Source organism: Pseudophryne corroboree, chromosome 1 (assembly GCF_028390025.1).
Source record: "Pseudophryne corroboree isolate aPseCor3 chromosome 1, aPseCor3.hap2, whole genome shotgun sequence".
Taxonomy (NCBI): Eukaryota; Metazoa; Chordata; class Amphibia; order Anura; family Myobatrachidae; genus Pseudophryne; species Pseudophryne corroboree.
The window spans coordinates 1,014,544,359-1,014,564,937 of NC_086444.1; the positions used below are offsets into that span (position 1 = coordinate 1,014,544,359).

General features: G+C 44.7%; 1 protein-coding gene across 1 annotated transcript in view; it reads left to right on the forward strand.

Annotated features, from left to right (window-relative positions):
• Positions 1–10,946: 10,946 nt before the first annotated feature.
• The window catches only part of WDR17 (WD repeat domain 17), a 296,790-nt gene continuing 287,157 nt past the window's right edge, over positions 10,947–20,579 (forward strand). The window contains exons 1-2 of the mRNA XM_063920656.1: positions 10,947–11,056; positions 11,527–11,619. The gene's annotated coding sequence lies outside the window, so the exon portion shown is untranslated. The remainder of the gene's footprint in view (positions 11,057–11,526; positions 11,620–20,579) is intronic.

The window sequence follows — 20,579 nt, forward strand, 5'->3', positions numbered from 1 at the left end:
ACTCTGAGACGCGGTCACCGCGGCGCCATGTTACATCTGGAATGGCGTCTCCCGCGGCCTCCGCCGCTGTCCCTGAGTTCCTGCATGCAGAGTGTCAGAGTGGCGATTACGTCAGCCGCGGCCTCCGCTGTGCCTGCGTGGTTTAGATGTGCAATCATCAGTCTGGCGTCTCCTGTCTCCTGTGGCCGGCGCCGCCATTGCGGTTTCAATTCTCACATGGATTACAAACCAAACTTCCCTCCAAGTGTCTGCATGGGCGCAGCCATCTTGGATTTTGTCATCTGATCATTTCCACCAATCTGCTGTCTGTATTGTTAATCTGCTTAATTGCCTAGCCAATCCCTTCCTTGCTGCAGGTATAAATATGCTGTGCCTGAGCAAGGAAGGCGTCATTGCTTTGGTTGTCAAACCTAGTTCCAGTTTGTCTCTCTCCTGTGGTTGTTTTCCAGGTTCCAGTTCCTATCTCCAAACCTCCACTAAAGAGACCCGCACCAGCATTCCACCTGCGGTGTAGCCTGACTCTCCTATCCTCATTGGATTCATCTGCTTCCAGCTACAGAACCACCTGCTTTCAGCATCCAGCTTCCAGCAGAGGTCAGCTCTTCTTAAAGTGCCGGTATCCTTTTCTGCATATTATCATTTATCACCGGCATTATAATTTCACCGCTCTCAATCTCCAAACATCACTTCATATTTCATCGCTCTCAAGCTACATTTATTATTTGACTGGTTCCAGCCAGTACCCACTCCGTGCCAACATCAGTCTGGTTCCAGCCAGTACCCACAGCAGCCGTTTTATCCACAGCAGCCCAGCTTTTCCTGGAACACCAGCTGGTACGATCCTGGGCTATCTCCATTGCTACAGTCGGGCCTGGTAAGGACTTTCCAACTAGAAGATTATAAGAACTATCTCACACTACCAGAGCCCTGTGGCCCTTGCCACCCTGTAGTACCCAGGAACTGTATTTATTCTCTGCTGATTTTTATGTTTTCTTTTTACTACTGCTGTGTTACGGAGTTTTGTCATAAATAAACATCATTGACTTTTATCCTGGTTGTCGTGGTCACGCCTTCGGGCAATTCTGTTACATGTTACTTACATGTCTAGGGGTCTGATACAACCTCCCAGGTTCCACTATACCTCAGCCCCTACAACTGAGGCTGCCTCCCGTCAGCTCAGGCCCTCAGTTGTGACAGTAAGCACTGACCATATGAATCCAGCCGGAGACCAGGATCAAGCGGCCAGGCCGATGCAAGAACTGGCAGCCCGACTTGAACATCAGGAGGCTGCACAGGGCCACATCATCCGCTGTCTCCAGGATCTCTCTACTCGGCTGGATGGGATTCAGACAACCCTCCGTGGATCAGACGCGTCCGGTGCGTCAACCACAGTGACTCCAGCTATAACCCCACCCACCTTACCCATTTCTGCTCCACGTCTTCATCTTCCAACGCCAGCAAAATTTGACGGATCTCCAAGATTCTGCAGGGGATTTCTCAACCAGTGTGAGATTCAGTTTGAGCTACAACCTGGCAATTTTCCCAGTGACCGTACAAAAATTGCCTACATTATCTCTCTTCTCAGTGGCTCAGCCCTTGATTGGGCATCACCGTTATGGGAGAGGTCCGACACCCTGCTATCCTCCTATACTGCATTCGTGTCAACATTCAGGCGTATCTTCGACGAGCCAGGCCGGGTAACTTCAGCTTCATCTGAGATTCTCCGTTTACGCCAGGGATCATGTACTGTAGGACAATATCTTATACAGTTCCAGATCCTGGCATCCGAACTGGCATGGAACGACGAGGCCCTGTATGCTGCATTCTGGCATGGCTTATCTGAGCGTATTAAAGATGAGTTAGCTACCAGAGACTTACCTTCCAAGTTAGATGAGCTAATCTCACTCTGCACGAAAGTTGATTTACGTTTCAGAGAGAGAGCAACTGAGCGTGGAAGATCATCTGCTCCAAAATCTTCTGCTCCTCCTCCTCGCCAACTGTCACCATCTAAAGATGAGCCCATGCAAATTGGCCGTTCCCGTTTAACTCCTGCTGAGCGCCGAAGACGTCTCTCCGAGTCTCTCTGTCTTTATTGTGCAGCTCCGTCTCACACCATTAATGCCTGTCCCAAACGTCCGGGAAACTCCAAATCCTAGCTCGCCAAGGAGAGGGCCGGCTAGGAGTAATGATCTCCTCTCCATCTCCTCATGATTGTAATCTCCCAGTCTCGCTTCAAGTTGCTCAACGTTATCGGAACGTCATTGCACTCCTTGATTCCGGAGCAGCTGGGAACTTTATTACCGAAGCCTATGTTAAACGGTGGTCCCTACCCACCGAAAGACTTCCTTCATCCATCTACTTAACTGCCGTGGATGGCAGCAAGATTTTTGATACAGTTATTTCTCTAAGGACTCTACCAGTTCGTCTGAGAGTGGGAGTTCTTCATTCCGAACGTATTTCTTTTTTAGTGATTCCAAGAGCCACACATCCTGTGGTCCTGGGCCTTCCATGGCTCCGTCTTCACAATCCTACAATTGATTGGACGACTACGCAAATTCTGGCATGGGGTTCCTCCTGTGCTGAGACATGTTTGTTTAAAGTATTGCCTGTCTGTTCTTCCTCCCCCAGGTCGTCTGATGTTCCACCTCCTCCATATCAAGATTTCACGGATGTGTTCAGTAAAGCTTCTGCTGATATCCTTCCTCCTCATAGAGAATGGGACTGCCCGATTGATCTCGTTCCAGGGAAGGTTCCACCTCGAGGCCGAACTTATCCGTTGTCTCTGCCTGAGATGCATTCTATGGAGGAATACATTAAAGAGAACCTAGCAAAGGGGTTCATTCGACCTTCTTCTTCTCCAGCCGGCGCAGGCTTCTTTTTTGTAAAGAAGAAAGATGGTGGTCTGCGGCCGTGCATCGACTACAGAGGTTTGAACGACATTACCATCAAGAACCGCTATCCTTTACCCCTGATTACTGAGCTCTTTGATAGAGTTAGCGGAGCTACCATCTTCACAAAGCTGGACTTGAGAGGTGCATACAATCTCATCCGGATCCGTGAGGGTGACGAGTGGAAGACCGCCTTTAACACCCGTGACGGACATTATGAGTACCTCGTCATGCCCTTCGGATTGAGCAATGCCCCAGCTGTCTTCCAGCATTTTGTCAATGAGATCTTCAGAGACATTTTATACCGTCATGTCGTGGTCTATCTAGATGATATCCTCATTTTTGCTAACAATTTAGAGGAACATCGTTTTTGGGTAAAAGAGGTTCTGTCCCGTCTCCGTGTCAATCATCTCTATTGCAAATTAGAGAAATGCGTCTTTGAAGTCAAGTCCATTCCGTTTCTAGGTTACATTGTGTCCGGTTCCGGACTAGAGATGGATCCTGAGAAACTACAAGCAATCCAGAATTGGCCGATACCCTTAACCCTCAAAGGGGTCCAGAGGTTCTTAGGGTTCGCCAATTATTACAGAAAGTTTATACGAGACTTTTCCACCATTGTGGCGCCTATTACTGCTTTAACTAAGAAGGGTGCTAACCCGTCCAAGTGGTCTGAAGAAGCTACGCAAGCTTTTCATCTTTTAAAACAACGGTTCATCTCAGCACCAGTTCTGAAACAGCCCGACATCGACTCCCCTTTCATCTTAGAGGTGGATGCCTCCTCCGTTGGAGTAGGAGCGGTGTTATCTCAGAGGGCTAAAGATGGTCATTTACACCCTTGCAGTTTCTTCTCCCGGAAGTTCTCCCCAGCTGAGCGCAACTATGCCATTGGCGACCAGGAGTTGCTAGCCATCAAGCTCGCTCTTGAAGAGTGGAGGTATCTGTTGGAGGGAGCTTCTCATTCAATCACCATACTTACAGACCACAAGAATCTTTTATATCTGAAAGGCGCACAATGTCTCAATCCTCGTCAAGCCAGATGGGCACTTTTCTTTTCCAGGTTCGACTTTAAGCTCCAGTTCTGTCCGGGCTCTCAGAATCGCAAGGCCGATGCCCTTTCCCGCTCATGGGAGCAAGAAAATGAGTCAGAGTCTTCAGACAAGCATCCTATTATAAATCCGTTGGAATTCTCCACGGTAGGGATGGACTCTACGCCCCCACCAGGGAAAAGTTTTGTGAAGCCGATGCTAAGGAAGAAGCTCATGCATTGGGCCCATGCTTCCCGTTTTGCCGGACATACAGGTATCCAAAAAACCCTGGAGTTTATCTCTAGGTCCTATTGGTGGCCAACTCTGAAAAAGGACGTCATGGAGTTTATTGCATCTTGCCCAAAGTGTGCTCAACATAAGGTATCCCGCCAGTCGCCTGCGGGGCAACTGGTTCCACTATCCGTTCCCTGACGACCATGGACCCATTTGTCGATGGATTTCATTACAGACTTACCCATGTGCAACAAGTTCAATACCATCTGGGTGGTAGTTGACCGGTTCACCAAGATGGCGCACTTCATTCCTCTCACCGGTCTTCCGTCAGCTTCCAAGTTGGCTCAAGTATTCATACAAGAAGTTTGCGGATAAGAAGCGTAGAGCAGTTCCTGCTCTCAAGGTGGGTGATCGGGTATGGTTATCCACGAAGAATTTGAGGTTAAGAGTTCCCAGTATGAAGTTTGCACCTCGCTACATCGGTCCTTTTAAAATTGAACAAGTCATCAATCCGGTTGCTTACAGACTCCAGTTGCCTCCCTTCTTAAAAATACCCAGGACATTCCATGTTTCCCTGTTGAAACCGCTGATCCTGAATCGGTTTCATTCCTCACTTCCTCCAACTCCGAAAGTCCAAACTCAACGAGGCGTTGAGTATGAAGTGGCCAAGATCCTGGACTCACGTCACCGTTACGGTCAACTACAGTATCTTATTGACTGGAAGGGTTACGGCCCTGAGGAACGCTCATGGACCAATGCTTCTGATGTCCATGCTCCTGCCTTGGTCCGGAGATTCCATTCCAAGTTTCCTCAAAAGCCAAAGAAGTGTCCTGGGGCCACTCCTAAAGGGGGGGGTGCTGTCATGATCCGGGTATCTGGACGCCATTACTTACCCTTCAGATGCCTCCTGAGGCTGGCTCAGCGTTCCAGGACCGGACCCCATCCGTTATACTGATGTCCACATTCCTGCTTCCTCTCCTGTCACTCTGAGACGCGGTCACCGCGGCGCCATGTTACATCTGGAATGGCGTCTCCCGCGGCCTCCGCCGCTGTCCCTGAGTTCCTGCATGCAGAGTGTCAGAGTGGCGATTACGTCAGCCGCGGCCTCCGCTGTGCCCGCGTGGTTTAGATGTGCAATCATCAGTCTGGCGTCTCCTGTCTCCTGTGGCCGGCGCCGCCATTGCGGTTTCAATTCTCACATGGATTACAAACCAAACTTCCCTCCAAGTGTCTGCATGGGCGCAGCCATCTTGGATTTTGTCATCTGATCATTTCCACCAATCTGCTGTCTGTATTGTTAATCTGCTTAATTGCCTAGCCAATCCCTTCCTTGCTGCAGGTATAAATATGCTGTGCCTGAGCAAGGAAGGCGTCATTGCTTTGGTTGTCAAACCTAGTTCCAGTTTGTCTCTCTCCTGTGGTTGTTTTCCAGGTTCCAGTTCCTATCTCCAAACCTCCACTAAAGAGACCCGCACCAGCATTCCACCTGCGGTGTAGCCTGACTCTCCTATCCTCATTGGATTCATCTGCTTCCAGCTACAGAACCACCTGCTTTCAGCATCCAGCTTCCAGCAGAGGTCAGCTCTTCTTAAAGTGCCGGTATCCTTTTCTGCATATTATCATTTATCACCGGCATTATAATTTCACCGCTCTCAATCTCCAAACATCACTTCATATTTCATCGCTCTCAAGCTACATTTATTATTTGACTGGTTCCAGCCAGTACCCACTCCGTGCCAACATCAGTCTGGTTCCAGCCAGTACCCACAGCAGCCGTTTTATCCACAGCAGCCCAGCTTTTCCTGGAACACCAGCTGGTACGATCCTGGGCTATCTCCATTGCTACAGTCGGGCCTGGTAAGGACTTTCCAACTAGAAGATTATAAGAACTATCTCACACTACCAGAGCCCTGTGGCCCTTGCCACCCTGTAGTACCCAGGAACTGTATTTATTCTCTGCTGATTTTTATGTTTTCTTTTTACTACTGCTGTGTTACGGAGTTTTGTCATAAATAAACATCATTGACTTTTATCCTGGTTGTCGTGGTCACGCCTTCGGGCAATTCTGTTACATGTTACTTACATGTCTAGGGGTCTGATACAACCTCCCAGGTTCCACTATACCTCAGCCCCTACAACTGAGGCTGCCTCCCGTCAGCTCAGGCCCTCAGTTGTGACAGTTCTGCAGGAACCTCAGCACTCTCCCACCTGGTTTTAGAGCTTTGGTACTTCCCCATGGTACTAAATGGATTCCCAGTATCCCCTAGGGCATAAGAGAAAATAGGATTTTAATTATCTACTGGTCAATCATTTTCTCGTAGTCCGTAGGGCAGCCTTTTTCAACTGGTGTGCCGCGGCACACTAGTGTGCCGCGACCAGTTGCTAGGTGTGCCGCCACTCGCCGCCCACCCCCGCCGCACGGACCCGCTCTCTGCCGCCAGTAAGACCTGTCACTGGCGCCAGCCGCCCCCGCCGCACGGACCCGCTCACTGCACCAGTAAGACCTGTCACTGGGGCCACCCGCTCCCGCTGCACGGATCCGCTCACTGCACCTGCCCGATCGCCTCACGCTGCCGCCCGCCTGCCTCACAGACAGACCCGCAGCAGTTCATTCCGCAGAGTCAGCCGGACCGTGACCTATGACTCACCAAAGGTCACGGTCCGGTTGTTGCTGTGCCCGCCCACTCACACCCTGCTTTCTGCTCAGTGGTGAGGTCCCGGCGCTCCTCACCACAATATATTATATATATAAAAAGCACGTTTGGAACTAAGGGGGGAGCTGGTAAGGGGGAGCTTGTGTGTGGAATTACTAAGGGGGGGGGAGCTGGTAAGGGGGGAGCTGGTAAGGGGGAGCTTGTGTGTGGAATTACTAAGGGGGGGGGGCTGGTAAGGGGGGAACTGATGTGAGTCATTACTAAAGGGGAAGCTGGTAAGGGGGGAGCTGGTGAGGAATTACTAAGGGGGGGGAGCTGGTAAGGGGGGAGCTGATGTGAGGCATTAATAAAGGGAGAGCTGGTGAGGAATTACTAAGGGGGGGGAGCTGGTAAGGGGGAAGCTGGTGAGGAATTACTAAGGGGGGGCTGGTAAGGGGGATCTTGTGTGTGGAATTACTAAGGGGGGGAGCTGGTAAGGGGGAAGCTGGTGAGGAATTACTAAGGGGGGGAGCTGGTAAGGGGGGAGCTGTTGTGAGGCATTACTAAAGGGAGAGCTGGTAAGGGGGGATCTGTTGTGAGGTATTACTAATGGGGGAGCTGGTAAGGGGGGGATCTGTTGTGAGGAATTACTAAGGGGGGGGAAGCTGGTAAGGGGGGGGAGCTGTTGTGAGGAATTACTAAGTGGGGCATGTGTGTGGAATTACTAAATGGGGGAGCTGGTGTGTGGAAATATGAGGGCATGTGAGGGGCATTACATGGGGGGGTGGCGGTGTGTGGTATTACTGGGGGGCAGGGGTGTTGCATTAATATGGGGGTGGCAGGTGTATGGAAATATAATGAGGGGCATGTGTGTGGCATTACTATGAGGTGCATGTATGTGGAATTACAATGGGGACATGTATGTATAATTACACTGGGGGGGGCAGGTGCGGAATTACAATGAGAGACGTGTCGAATTACAATGGGGACATGTGTGTAAAATTACACTGGGGGCAGGTGTGTGGAATTACTGGCGGGTTGACAATGTGTTTTATTACAATCATTGGACGAGGACTTGAGGGTATGCTTGTCAACCATCCGTCCTCGACCGAGAGACATCATGAGACATCACCAAGCACAGGTTTCCCACTGATATTCTTATGTAAGTAAAACCTATTTATTTCTACTAATTTTAAGAGAAATAATAACAAATATCAACATATATTAAATATATGTCGATATTTATTATTATATCTATTATATTTGATTTAAAAAAATGATGGTGTGCCTTGGCAATTTTAAAATCTGTTTTAGTGTGCCACGAGTTTAAAAAGGTTGAAAATCACTGCCGTAGGGGATACTGGGCGCCCGCCCGATGCTTCGTTATTCCTGCACTGATACTTGGGTAAGTAATGTTGTTTGGTTCAGCTGTTGCTGTTGCTGTTTTCAAGTTTGGTTAGCTTGGCTTTCCTCTTGTTGTGTGTGCTGGTTCGTAATCTCACCTCTTTCCTTATCTATCCTTCTCTCAAAGTGTGTCCGGCTTCCCGGGCACAGTTTCCTAGACTGAGTCTGCTAGGAGGGGCATAAATGGAGGAGCCAGTGCACACTAACAAATTATTAAAGTGCCCAAGGCTCCTAGTGGACCCGTCTATACCCCATGGTACTAAATGGATTCCCAGTATCCCCTACGGACTACGAGAAAATTATTTACCGGTAGGTAATTAAAATCATATTTTTTTCACTTCTACAACTGAGATGGAGCTGGGACCAAGCAAAGTATTCCGGAGCCTATTTGGGCTGCTTCTGCTGTTAGAAAAGGAGAGAGATATCTTCTGTGGTCCCTCCAGAGTATATGGAGGGGATCATAAATATTCTGCATATATTATTTGATAAATGGGCCCCTTAAATTGAGTGGTCACACAGGAGTGCTTACAAGTGTTGCTTTAATCATCTGACTGCTCCATTACACTACAGAATTTATTTTTCTCACCATTCTGTGATGTCACATTGAATTCAACAGCAGCTAAAGACTGAGTTGCTCCAGTTGCAGAAGAGTTTATCTACACTTTATAGTTGATTTGGCTTTCCAGAAGCATAATAGCATTATTTTTCAGTTATCCCGTGCCTAAGGGGCATATTCCTCATGTTAATTATCAGGGACTAGAATTCCCCTGATAATGAACATTCTACTCACCGTGAGTGCCGGAACAATTCATCATTGCTCCAGCACGGAGACAGCTGATTAAAATATTGGCTGTCACCACAAACCTTTTCACTGCAGTCACCTTTTCACTGCAGTCACCTTTTCATAGCAGTCACCTTTTCACTGCAGTCACCTTTTCATAGCAGTCACCTTTTCACTGCAGTCACCTTTTCATAGCAGTTACCTTTTCACTGCAGTCACCTTTTCACTGCAGTCACCTTTTCACTGCAGTCACCTTTTCATAGCAGTTAAAGTTAGCACTGCTGATTCTGACCTGACAGTGCTAGTGCGCCTGCATGAACTAGGGTTCATACAGGCGCACAACGCTCTGACGTCCGGACGAATCCCTCTACGCAAGCTGGGACTACTTCCCATAGATAAGCAGTGGGAGAGCGGGAGCAAACGCTATCTGAAGAGTACTGTATTTTCGGAGCTTGATAAATTAGGTCCTCGTGCTAGTGTATGGGGACACCGGGCTAGATTGGGAGCGAAAGGTAAACAGGAGATATCTGTGATATTTCCTACATTACCTTCATCATGATGAATGGCCCCAAAAATTAATTTTTACAAAAGTAGGTGAAAATGTTTATTTTCACCTGCTTTTGTAGACATTGTGGGGCCTATTTATCACCATCCGCATCCAGGATGCGGATGACAGGTGATAAAATTGCACCAACTCGCACTGCGATAATTGATTACATCGCAGGGATGTATCAATTATCGCATGCAGGAATAGAGCTTGCGGTCAAGCTCTGTCCCTGCGATGCCTCTTCGCAGCATCATCGGAGTATTTTTCAAAAAAAATACCCGATGTCCTGCTGCGCATGCGCCGCCCCCACCAACATCGCCGCTACTGACGCTGCCGCCCGGTCGATCCCCCCGTCGCAACTACCCCCGTGCACCGTGGAAGATCAATATACTCACCTGTCCAGGGAGCCGGTCCGCGCTGCTTTAGGAGGCTGCGGGGTGCTAGGTCCTTCTCCTGCGGTGTGACCCCCGGTGCTGTAAAGTGCGCTGCCATTTTGCAGCGTCATTTTACTGCACTGGGGTCACAGCGCAGCATATGGGGGACCCCGTGCCCGGCAGCGCTCACCGGAGCAGCAGACACCGGCTCCCTGGACAGGTGAGTATGTGGGGTTTATTTTGTTTATTTTTTTACTTTTTTTTTTTACACTGTGACCAGCTGATCACTCTGCTGGGTCCCCGCTCAGCTTTCTCTGCCAGGGGCAGAGAAAGCTGGGCAAAAGGGTGCACATCGCAGTGCTGCCCTGTGAACTCTCTAGCCTGAGCTGGCCAGATTATCACAGGGTACACTGCAGTATTTTTTCACATTTCTTTTTTTTTAGTAAATTTGGCCACATCACATTTCCCATTATGAGTATGGGGCATGCAATGTGGGTTACTAAAAAAAAGTGAAAAAAGGGTTTGGAGCAGTTTTTCATGAAAACGGATCCAAATGCCCTTTAATACATTCAGGTGATGCTAACATAATGTGAAAAGGGTGTAAAAACACCCTTTTTCACATTATTTTATTAAAAATAATGTTAATAAATAGACCCCTAAGTGATGATGAATATGCCCAGTAGTGTTAAAGCAGTTCTCCTGACAAAATGATTTACTCCTTTATGTACTGTATACAATTTTCATGGTACTTACAATCACATAATGTTGTGACGTGATTATTTTGTAAACAAAATAAATACTAAAAAACTGTAGTACTGTTTAAGCCCAAGGATCTCCAACACAAATGAGTTCACTATTACTATCATGTATGAGGAGAATGTGGAAACTTCCTGCAGACAGCAGAATGCACTGCCGCCAATCTGTGTATGTTGTGTGTGTGGGAAGGGATGAGTTAATAGGGATTCTACAGTCCCCAGTGTTACAGGCAGCCTCTCCCTCCAATCAGAAGCTTGTGGGTCAGGGTGTGTGACTGTGACTCGCACAGTGGGTGTATTGGTAGCTGGCTCCTTGGCCTGGTTATTGCAGATAGCTGTGTGTGTGTATGTGTAGTAGCTGCAGACCTGAGCCTGTCTCTATTGCACATTGACGGCAGGATCCCGGGGAAAGGAGGTCAGTGATTGCCTGCTGCATGGATTTGGGTTACAGTGTTACCTGTTCCATGGTACCTGCCCGCCTCTGTCACTTCCCAATTCTACCTTATTTAACGTTAAACCGGTAACACTGTATTTACAGGGGGGGGGGGGGGGGGTGTGTGTGTGTGTGTGTGTGTGTGTGTGTGTGTGTGTGTGTGTGTATTATCTGTGATAGGAGAGTGAATGCTGGGCTAGGTGGATACAGCATATACAGTATCTCTGTCCTGGTACAGCTGGTGAGCACTGTGTTATTGTTAGAATACTCTTCACATACCATTCTGTGCGTACATTAGGGTTAAACTGTAAGCTATGACTCCTGTTGTGTTGTTAGACAGAGTGTGAGCTGTGTGTGATCCTGGCTGTCAGGTTGGACATTTGTGCATGTATGTCTCTACTGTGCACATGTAATGGTTAGAATGGATATTGACGGTGCTGCTCTTTAAACAGGTTTCAGCACCTACCTGCTGTCCAGCTGGTTCACAACGGCGACAAGAGCACCACCCCTGGTTGTAGGTAGTACTGCACCCGTCTTGGAAACAGGTAGGACGCTAAGCTCACTTTGATTCAAATGCAGCAGCATGCAGTTCATTGAAGTAGCCTGTTGTTTGAGAAGCAAGTTACTACTATTATTTCACATATGATTTTTTTATTTTTGAAGACTGGCTGTATATTGTATCATATTGCCATGTTATTCATATTCAATACAATAAATGTTTCCTTGTGACATTTCTCAATTTGCCGCAGATGAGAATTGTGATGACTTAAAGCTGTAACTATTGTACGTTGCATGACTGTATGCATCAGTAACTTCTCATGCTTACCTCTGGCATGTGTCACATACATATTCACTATTAGGCTTAAACATAACTAAAAATAAAACCTCTCTAACACTGCAGGAACAAATCTCCATATAGCTTATAAAGAACAATGAGTAAAACACTCAGGAATAATATACTGTATGGAACAGATGTGTCCACTTACACCATTTTTATTTTCTAAATTTGGCACACCATGCATAGCACGGCTAAGCGTTTTTGTAGGAGTTTTACATTTTTGTTTGCCATAATAGACTATGTATAAAGTAGCATATTACAGAAGCAAATTAAGAAAAATCACAAAGCATGGCTAAAACTCTGAGTCTATGGCATGCCAAACCATGCCATACATGGCAGAATATAGGAAAGATGTAGGGTATGTGGACACATCTGTATATACCAACAATGTAAAAGTCACCTATCAGCGTCATCAGTGCATTCATAATCAAGCACAAGTGGTTGTGTAGTACAGGGTTGACTGTCATCATCATTGTGTACTTGTCTCTGCCCTTGGCGTCTGGCAATGATACATCTTTCACAGGTGTGCTAATCTGGTCCAGAAATGTACACAATTCCACAAACATGCCTTTACTATACCTGGCCTACATTAGAATGCCCCCCACCCTCCCCCCATCCTGCCTACACAGTCACAAGCATGTGTAATTGGGTTATAGCATAATAGGTTGACAATGACATGGGTAAAATGTCGACACAAGCGAGTGGTTGACATGGAAATGGTCGACACATTAAAAGATCAACACACTTTTTCATGTTGTTTGGTTGCCAATATGTAGGCTTCAGCACATAAAACCACAATTAGTGTACCGCGGCCACTCGCATTACCGTTCCCAATTGTAAAGTATGAAAAAGTTTTTAAAAATACATTAAAAAAGTGTGTCGACCATATGTTGTGTTGACCATTGTCATGTCGACCATTTGAACCTGTTGACCTTTTGACTGTGTCGACCATATGCATGTCAAGCATACGGTGTTGACCTACTGACCTATGGACCGGATACTGTGTATTTGTCTGAGGGCCTAATTCAGAGATGTACACAAATACACATCAGCAATATTTTTGGATATATTGAAAAGCCACACTGTTGCCCGCAGTGCTCTAAGATTGTCATGCTGCTGATGTTTGAGGGCAGCGAAGGGACGGTAACAGGCAGCATTGCAGAAAATGGGCATGTTGGCCCCATTTCTGGGCATGCTGAGTCCAGTGGTTGTGTCCTTGGCGCAGCTTCACTAGCATCAGCAGGGTGAATTTCCTGTCCATCCCGAGAAGCCTTAGGGTAACTCAGATGACCAATGTGCTCGCAGATGAACTGATGCTGCTACTTCAGAAGCATCAGCGGATCAGAGAATCCAGCAGGAGGCGTCTATTTACAGAAGACGCCTTCTGCAGCATTATCATATTATTGCACAGCAGCTGCGTACAAAGAAGCAGCGACTGTGTGATCTGTATACATCTCTGAATTAGGCCCAGACTGACGCAAGTAGGGGCATGTGTGCACATAGCCATGTAACACTACGCTAACTGATGTAGAAAGTTACTCTCCTGCTTTATGTTAATAACCCTACATAGCGTTGTAATTTCAGTAAAACAGGACACCTTATATTCTAGACATCACCAAGTCATGAGATTGCTGCTGGATGTAGAACAGTATCGAACACATTTGGAAAATCTAAGTCACACCAATGACACTATTGTTTGAAATTGACCACCTCACAAAAATGATTGCACTGTTTAGGCACTATTTTGTTTCTTAGAGAGTTATTGACACAGGACCCGTGTGGCGTATTATTAACTTGGGGTGGGGCCGAGGGGGGCCAAAACATATTTTTTTCATCTGGGTCCACCACCCACAAGCTCATCCACTGAAAATAGCTACTTGTTACAATAGAGATCAATGCCATATACAAAATGGGGTGTGGATTATAGGGTCGATCTCACTTGGGTCGACAGTCATTAGGTTGACCACTATTGGTCGACGGTGACTAGGTCGACACCTGAAATAGGTTGACACAGTCATTAGGTCGACATGAACAAGGTCAACATGGACAAATGTCGACATGAGTTTTTTTTTTAAATTGATGTCGTTTTCTTTGTAAAGTGACTGGAAACCCCAATTAATGCACCTTGTCTCCTCGCATGGCTCGCTTCACTCATAATGCTTCAGCACAGGTTACTATTCCCAATCTTAGTCCACGTGGATCGCAAAGTATGAAAAAGTTACAAAAAAAAAATAAAAAATGAAAATCTCATGTCAGCCTTTTTCCATGTCGACCCAGTGACCATGTCAACCAGTAGTGGTCGACCTAATGACTGTCGACCTAAGTATGGTCGCCCTAGAGACCAGATACCATGATGGCGGGTTTATTTATTATGTTTTTTATGAAAATTATTTATATAGCGCACACATATTCCGCGACGCTTTACAGAGACATTTGCCATTCACATCTGTCCCTTCCCCAGTGGATTTTTTCTATATTTCCTACAACGTACACATACTCTAGTGATAATTTATTATCAGTAGACAATAAACCTACCCATATATTTTTGGAGTATGGAAGGAAACCAGATTATCCAGGAGAAACCCACCCAAGCAGAAGGAGAATATACAAACTCCACACATTTAGGACTGTGTGAGAATTAAACCCAAGACTTCACGGTTGTTATTTTTATTCCAACGGGGATCTAAGCAGACCTTTAGTAAAGGCTAGCAATTTGACATGAAACCACAGTCAATCCACTGGCGGATTCTAAATTACATCTAACCCACTGCTTAGTAAATTTAGCCCTGTATATCACTGTATATCAAAGGATAGGGTCTGCTTTTTATACTGGTCAAGGGTAGGAGTAGTGGGGTGGCACTTGATATGCTGGCTGTCGGGATCCCGGCACTCACCATACCGGTGCCGGGATCCCGACAGCTGGTATACCGCCAGCTATTCTCCCTCTTGGGGTGTCCACGACACCCCTGGAAGCAGAATAAATAGTGCGCACCGCTGAGCACGCAAGGGGCTCTTTTGCGCTCACCCCGCAGCCTGCATGCCGGCGGTCGGAATCCCAGCGCTGGTATGCTGGGCGCTGGGATCCCAAGCGCTGGCAAAACGTAGTAGACCCAAGTAGTGTGCTGATGTACTCTATTGCACAGTGAAGGTCGCTGTTCTGGTATATTGCATGGAGTATTAGTGTACAGTCATATCTGGAGTCACATCTGGATAAAAATTTGGAATTATTCCTGGAGTGAATTTGATGGGGAACCTTTGAGTATAATGTATGAATGATAATGGGTCCAGCCACCTTGCTGTTTAAGTACTGCGGGTCATCCAGTCTGCTCCTATCCATCCTCCCTCTCCTCCTTCCCCTCCTCCTTTTTCCCTTTACAATGGCCCTGTGCTTTCTGCATGGCCATGGCAATCAGGAGGAAAGCTATGTGAACCAATTGTCCCAAGCAGCAGAAACTCCAGTCCTGCATTCTGCCCTGAGGTTCTGTCATCAGATGAGCAAGCCAGATGTCATATAATTAACAGTCTAACTGTGCCATTCTAGCTGTGGTGGCACTACAAGGTCCCAGCATACATTGTCAGCTGGTTGTGGTGGAATACTGTATGTAGTACCACATCAGGTAGAGAGTCCCTGACAATGCACTGGTATAATTTCACATGGGTTGGTGATTACATGCTGATTGTACGATGCTGATTGTACGATTGTAAGATGCTGAAGATATTTTATGGTGGTCACTGGGATGCCTATATTATTTTGCGGAGGTCACGTGGATGCTCAATATACTGTATGGTGGTCAATGGGATGTTCAGTATATTTTGTGGGGATAATTTGGATGCTCAGTATGCTATATGTTGGTTCCTGGGATGCTTAATGTATTTTACAGTGGCCCCTGGGATGCTCAATTTACTATATGGTGGTCACTGGGATGCTCAGTGTGCTGTATGCCAGTGTCAAGAATGCACTGTGTACTGTTTGGTGTTGATGGAATACTCAGTATATTTTATAGTGGTCACTGGGATGCTTAATGTACAATATGGCAGTAACTGGGTTGCTAATTGTACTGTATGTTGGCACTGGTATGCTTAGTGTACTGCCTGCAATCAGTGGAATGTTCAATGTACTGGTTACTGGAATGCCCAATATATTTTATAGCGTTCATAGGGTTGCCTATTATGTTTTGTGGAAGTCCCTTGGATGCTCAATATACTGTATGGTGGCCACTTGGATTTTCCAAATATTTTCAGGAGATAACTTGCTTGCTCAAAATACTGTATGTTGATCATCAGGAAGCTTGATGTATTTTATAGTGCCCTGGGCTTCACAAAGTACAATACAGAGGTCACTGGGAAGCTCAAGGTACTGTGTTATAGTATCTGGGATGCTGAGAGTTTACTGTTTAGCATTGATAGAATGCTCAATATATTTTATAGCAGTCATTGGGATGCTCATTGTACTCTGTGGTGGTCACTGAGATGCTCAGTATACTATAAAGCAGTCACTGGGATGCTGACTACAATGTGATGGTAACTGGGGTGTTTAATGTATTTTATTGTCACCTCTCTCATGCGCAATGTGCTTTATGGTGGTCATTAAAATTCTCAATGTTCTGTGTGATGGTCTTTGAGAATTTTCAATTTACTGTACTGTTTGGTGTTGACTGGAATGCTCAGTATATTTTGTTGTGGTCACTGGGCTGCTCAGTGTACAATATGGCAATCACTGGAATGCTCATTGTACTGTATGTTGGTCAATGGGATACTGAAAGTATAATATTTTATGGTTGTCCCTGGGATGCTAAATGTTAGTGCAGCAGCTTCTGGTATGCTCAGTGTATAGTGGTTGCTGGAATGATCAATAGATTTTATGGTTGTCATTTTGATGCTCAATGTGCTTGTATGGCAGGAACTAGGGTTCTCAGTGTATTGTATAATGGTTCCTGGGATGCTTCTTGTACTGTGGCGGTCACTGAGATACTCAATATATTTTAAGGCAGTCACTGGGGGTGCTCAGTATACTGTATGGTGGACATTGAGATGCTGAATATATTATATGGCACCTACTGGGATGCTCAAGATACTGCATGGCAGTCATTGGTATGCTCAATATACTATACAGTGCTCCCTGAGATGCTCAGTGTACTGTATGGCTTGACTGGAAAGCACATTATGTTCTATAGCAGTCACTGGGATGCTCAATATGCTTTATGGTGGTCACTGGGATGCTCAGTGTTCTATATGGTGGTCACTGGGATGCTCAGTGTATTTTATGATGGGTCCTGGGATGCTCATTGTACTGTGTTGTGGTAATTGGAATGGTCAGTATATTTGATAGCGTTCACTGGGATGCTCAATATATTTTATGGCAGTCACTGGGATGTTCAGTACATTGTATAGTAGTCATTGAGATGCCCAATGTATTTTGTGGTAGCTAATGGGATGCTTAATAACTATGTGACAGTCATTGGTATGCAAAATGTTCTGTAAGGTGCTCACTCAGATATTCAGTGTACTGTACAGTAGAGACTGGAATGCTTATTATGTTCTATGGCAGTCACTCCACTCAGATGCTCAGTATACTTTATGGTGTTCACCAGATGCTCACTGTTCTGTATGGTGATCACTGGGATCCACAATGTACTGAATGTTGATGACTGGGGTGTTCCATGTATTTTATGGTGGCCCCTAGAATGCTCAATGCACAATATACCAGGCCCTGGAATGCGCAGTGTAGTAATCACAGGATGCTCAGGGTATTCTATGCCAGTTACTAAAATGCTCTCTCTATTATGGTGGTTACTGGGATTGTCCTTGTATTGTGGCTATGGCTAACAGACTGCTAACTTCACCTATGCTTGTGATCTTACATGAGATCACTTTTGAGAAAAAAAAATCAGGGCCTCTTTAATACTTCAATGGATGGGGATCTCAGAAACAAAATTATATCATTACTGAATTAAATCAAGTCATTATATATAGTTGATCATATCTTTAAGTAAAAATTAATGCAATTGTGTGAACACAAAATGCCAAAAAAGAAAATCCAGGATGAGCTATTAAATAAAACGCTTCTTCTATGCACCTGTAGTCAGTGTACATGTTAATTATCAGGAGACACCACTTGGAAAATGTTTTCATGTCTCCATTGATACATGATATACTAATGGCACTTTATGTTTTGTATATATGGAAAAGTAATTATTGCAATTAGGCTCCAGAGTAATCTTTGCTCTTAGGAATTTTGATTAGATAATTCTTAGTCACGACTACTAGATCTGGTGATGACAATGACATTTTTCTAATCTCATTAGCCTACTTGTTAGTATGTATACTTCTTTTGTTATAGCTTTATGTCAAGTGTATACAATGTTCTGTTCATGTTGATTCCATAACATTCTATCCAGTACACCAAACCTACCCAACATTATACAGTATTACCATTAGACATATTCATCATGGAATATGTCTATTGCATTAAAATAATTATAATTGATACCTTGTAATATGTTATTACATAGGATTATAATGTAATCATAAGTGAATTTAGCAACAATAAACAAAAACAAAAGGAAGCTGTTGTTTATTTTCTTCCATTGTGTTTTATTTTATTTTTAAATAACTGTTGTAGGCATAGTAAATAGCATGAAGTCATATAATGTATGGGGTTAAACAGGCCAAAAATAAGTTATAATGATTTGCCAGGAAGTAAAACACTGAGAATCAACTCTTGTTTTCACATACTGAATGTCCTGGGCGCATCAAATACAATTACATATATAGTATGCTTATAATATCAAATAACAACAAACATTTTAAAATATGTTAGGGCAGTTTTAATAGACCGATAGATTGTTCAAGACTCGTGGTGCTCGCTAGATTCAATATAACCATTGGAAGGCTTCTGGAAGTGGAAGCAATATAACAAGTGTGACAGAGATGTGACATTTACATGCAGTCAGCAGTATCAGAATTGTATCTTATGTAAGAGTATGTAAGGAAATGGTTTTATTTCACCTGAATGGATCAATAGCATGTGTACTATATGTGACCCTATGTATATAAGACTTTGGAGAATTCAAATTGATGTCTCTTAGTGTCAGAATGTTAGATAAGGATCTCTTATCCAGATCCCCACAATAATCTGTAGGATAGGAAAACATTTGTTCTCAAACAACCAGACCAGGTCAGGAAAATATACAACAAGGTTAGGAGAGTTTCACCTCTAGGGAGTAGTGAAATGTTGTGTCCATCTGGTCTAGCTCTTGCTCCCCAATCTATTGCAAGACAACTAAATGGAGGGAGTGTATATTCTCTTAAATGTCCAGTGTCCAGCACTGAGCTAGTTAAAACAAAAAGGTGGGAGGAAGCGAATACAGCTGTGAGTATAATTGCACTTCTCCTTCAGTGTTGTGTGTTCACTTAATTTGTGGTTTCAGCCATGAGAGATGGCAAATGCACCATCCTAAACTGTGAAGTCCCCTCTCATCAGAGTCACCTAAGTGTAAGTGCTAGGTTCTGATATATTACTCCCTGTTTTTTTTCTGTGATTTATGTGTAGTGTATTTCCTGTTCATTTGTAATCTTATTTTTTTAAATAATCATACCTTGGTTTATTTTGTTTGAATTAATAGATAATTAATTCTAGCATATTCTCCGTGTCTCTTGGTGGATCTGCGAGCCTGTGAGGCCAAAGTTACATACCTAAGTGTAAGTGAGTGTGCAATTAATACTTCTGTACGAAGGTAAGATACCTACTGTGGAATCACTAAAGGAACTTTTGCTGGTGCCAGTTACTGGGTTTTCATTAACCACATAAGGTGACATAAGTCACTGGTGGCGATTTTCAGATTGAGGTATTTGGAGAATCAGCCGGTCAGTCATGACAATAAGTAATATATGCTTCAGGTGTCAGTAGTCTGAATACAATTATGGTCCTTTGAGGAACCAAAAAGGCAAAATCTTGGTGTGGGATCTCATGATAAATTGGAGCTAAACCATTTGTGAGCATTTAGCAGTTGACTGTGATCTACAGTGTAAAAAGCCTTTGCAAAATCTAGAACTATTGCATAAATCAACTTTAAATGCTCCGTATCAGACTGGATTTTAATACAGGTTTTGGTTGGGTTGCTACTCTGTAATAGTTTGGGCAGAAATCAAATTGAATTGAATTGTATAGTTTTGTCGGTTTTGAGGGAGGAATGAAAATATATTTCCATGACTGAATGAAATAGTAAATCAATGGATCTGTAGTTTTAGACAATGTTTAAGGACATTAATGTTTAAAGCCGAAGTTTCAAAACCTTTTTGAATCATGGCGCCCTGGAATATTAGAATTTTTTCACAGCACTCCTAGGCTGTAAGTTTCTTATAGAGAAATTCAGAAAAAAATATATTAAATTAAGTAAAATATATTAGGTTCAGTTATGTGGAGATGGACAAGTTTGCTTCTATTTGTCCACATAGTTTATGATAGTAAGTCACAAGCCTATTACATTAACCATAAATAATTTGAATTGGTCCTGGACCGCCAACCCAGGGCACCCCTGCAAGTGCCCCAAGGCACATCAGTTTGGGAACCACTGGTTTAAGCATACAGATGGAGCCATGCTAATCGTGGCTCCGTCTGCTACTAGGCACGCCCAGTGAGGTGGACCGCTGAGAACGAATAGAATG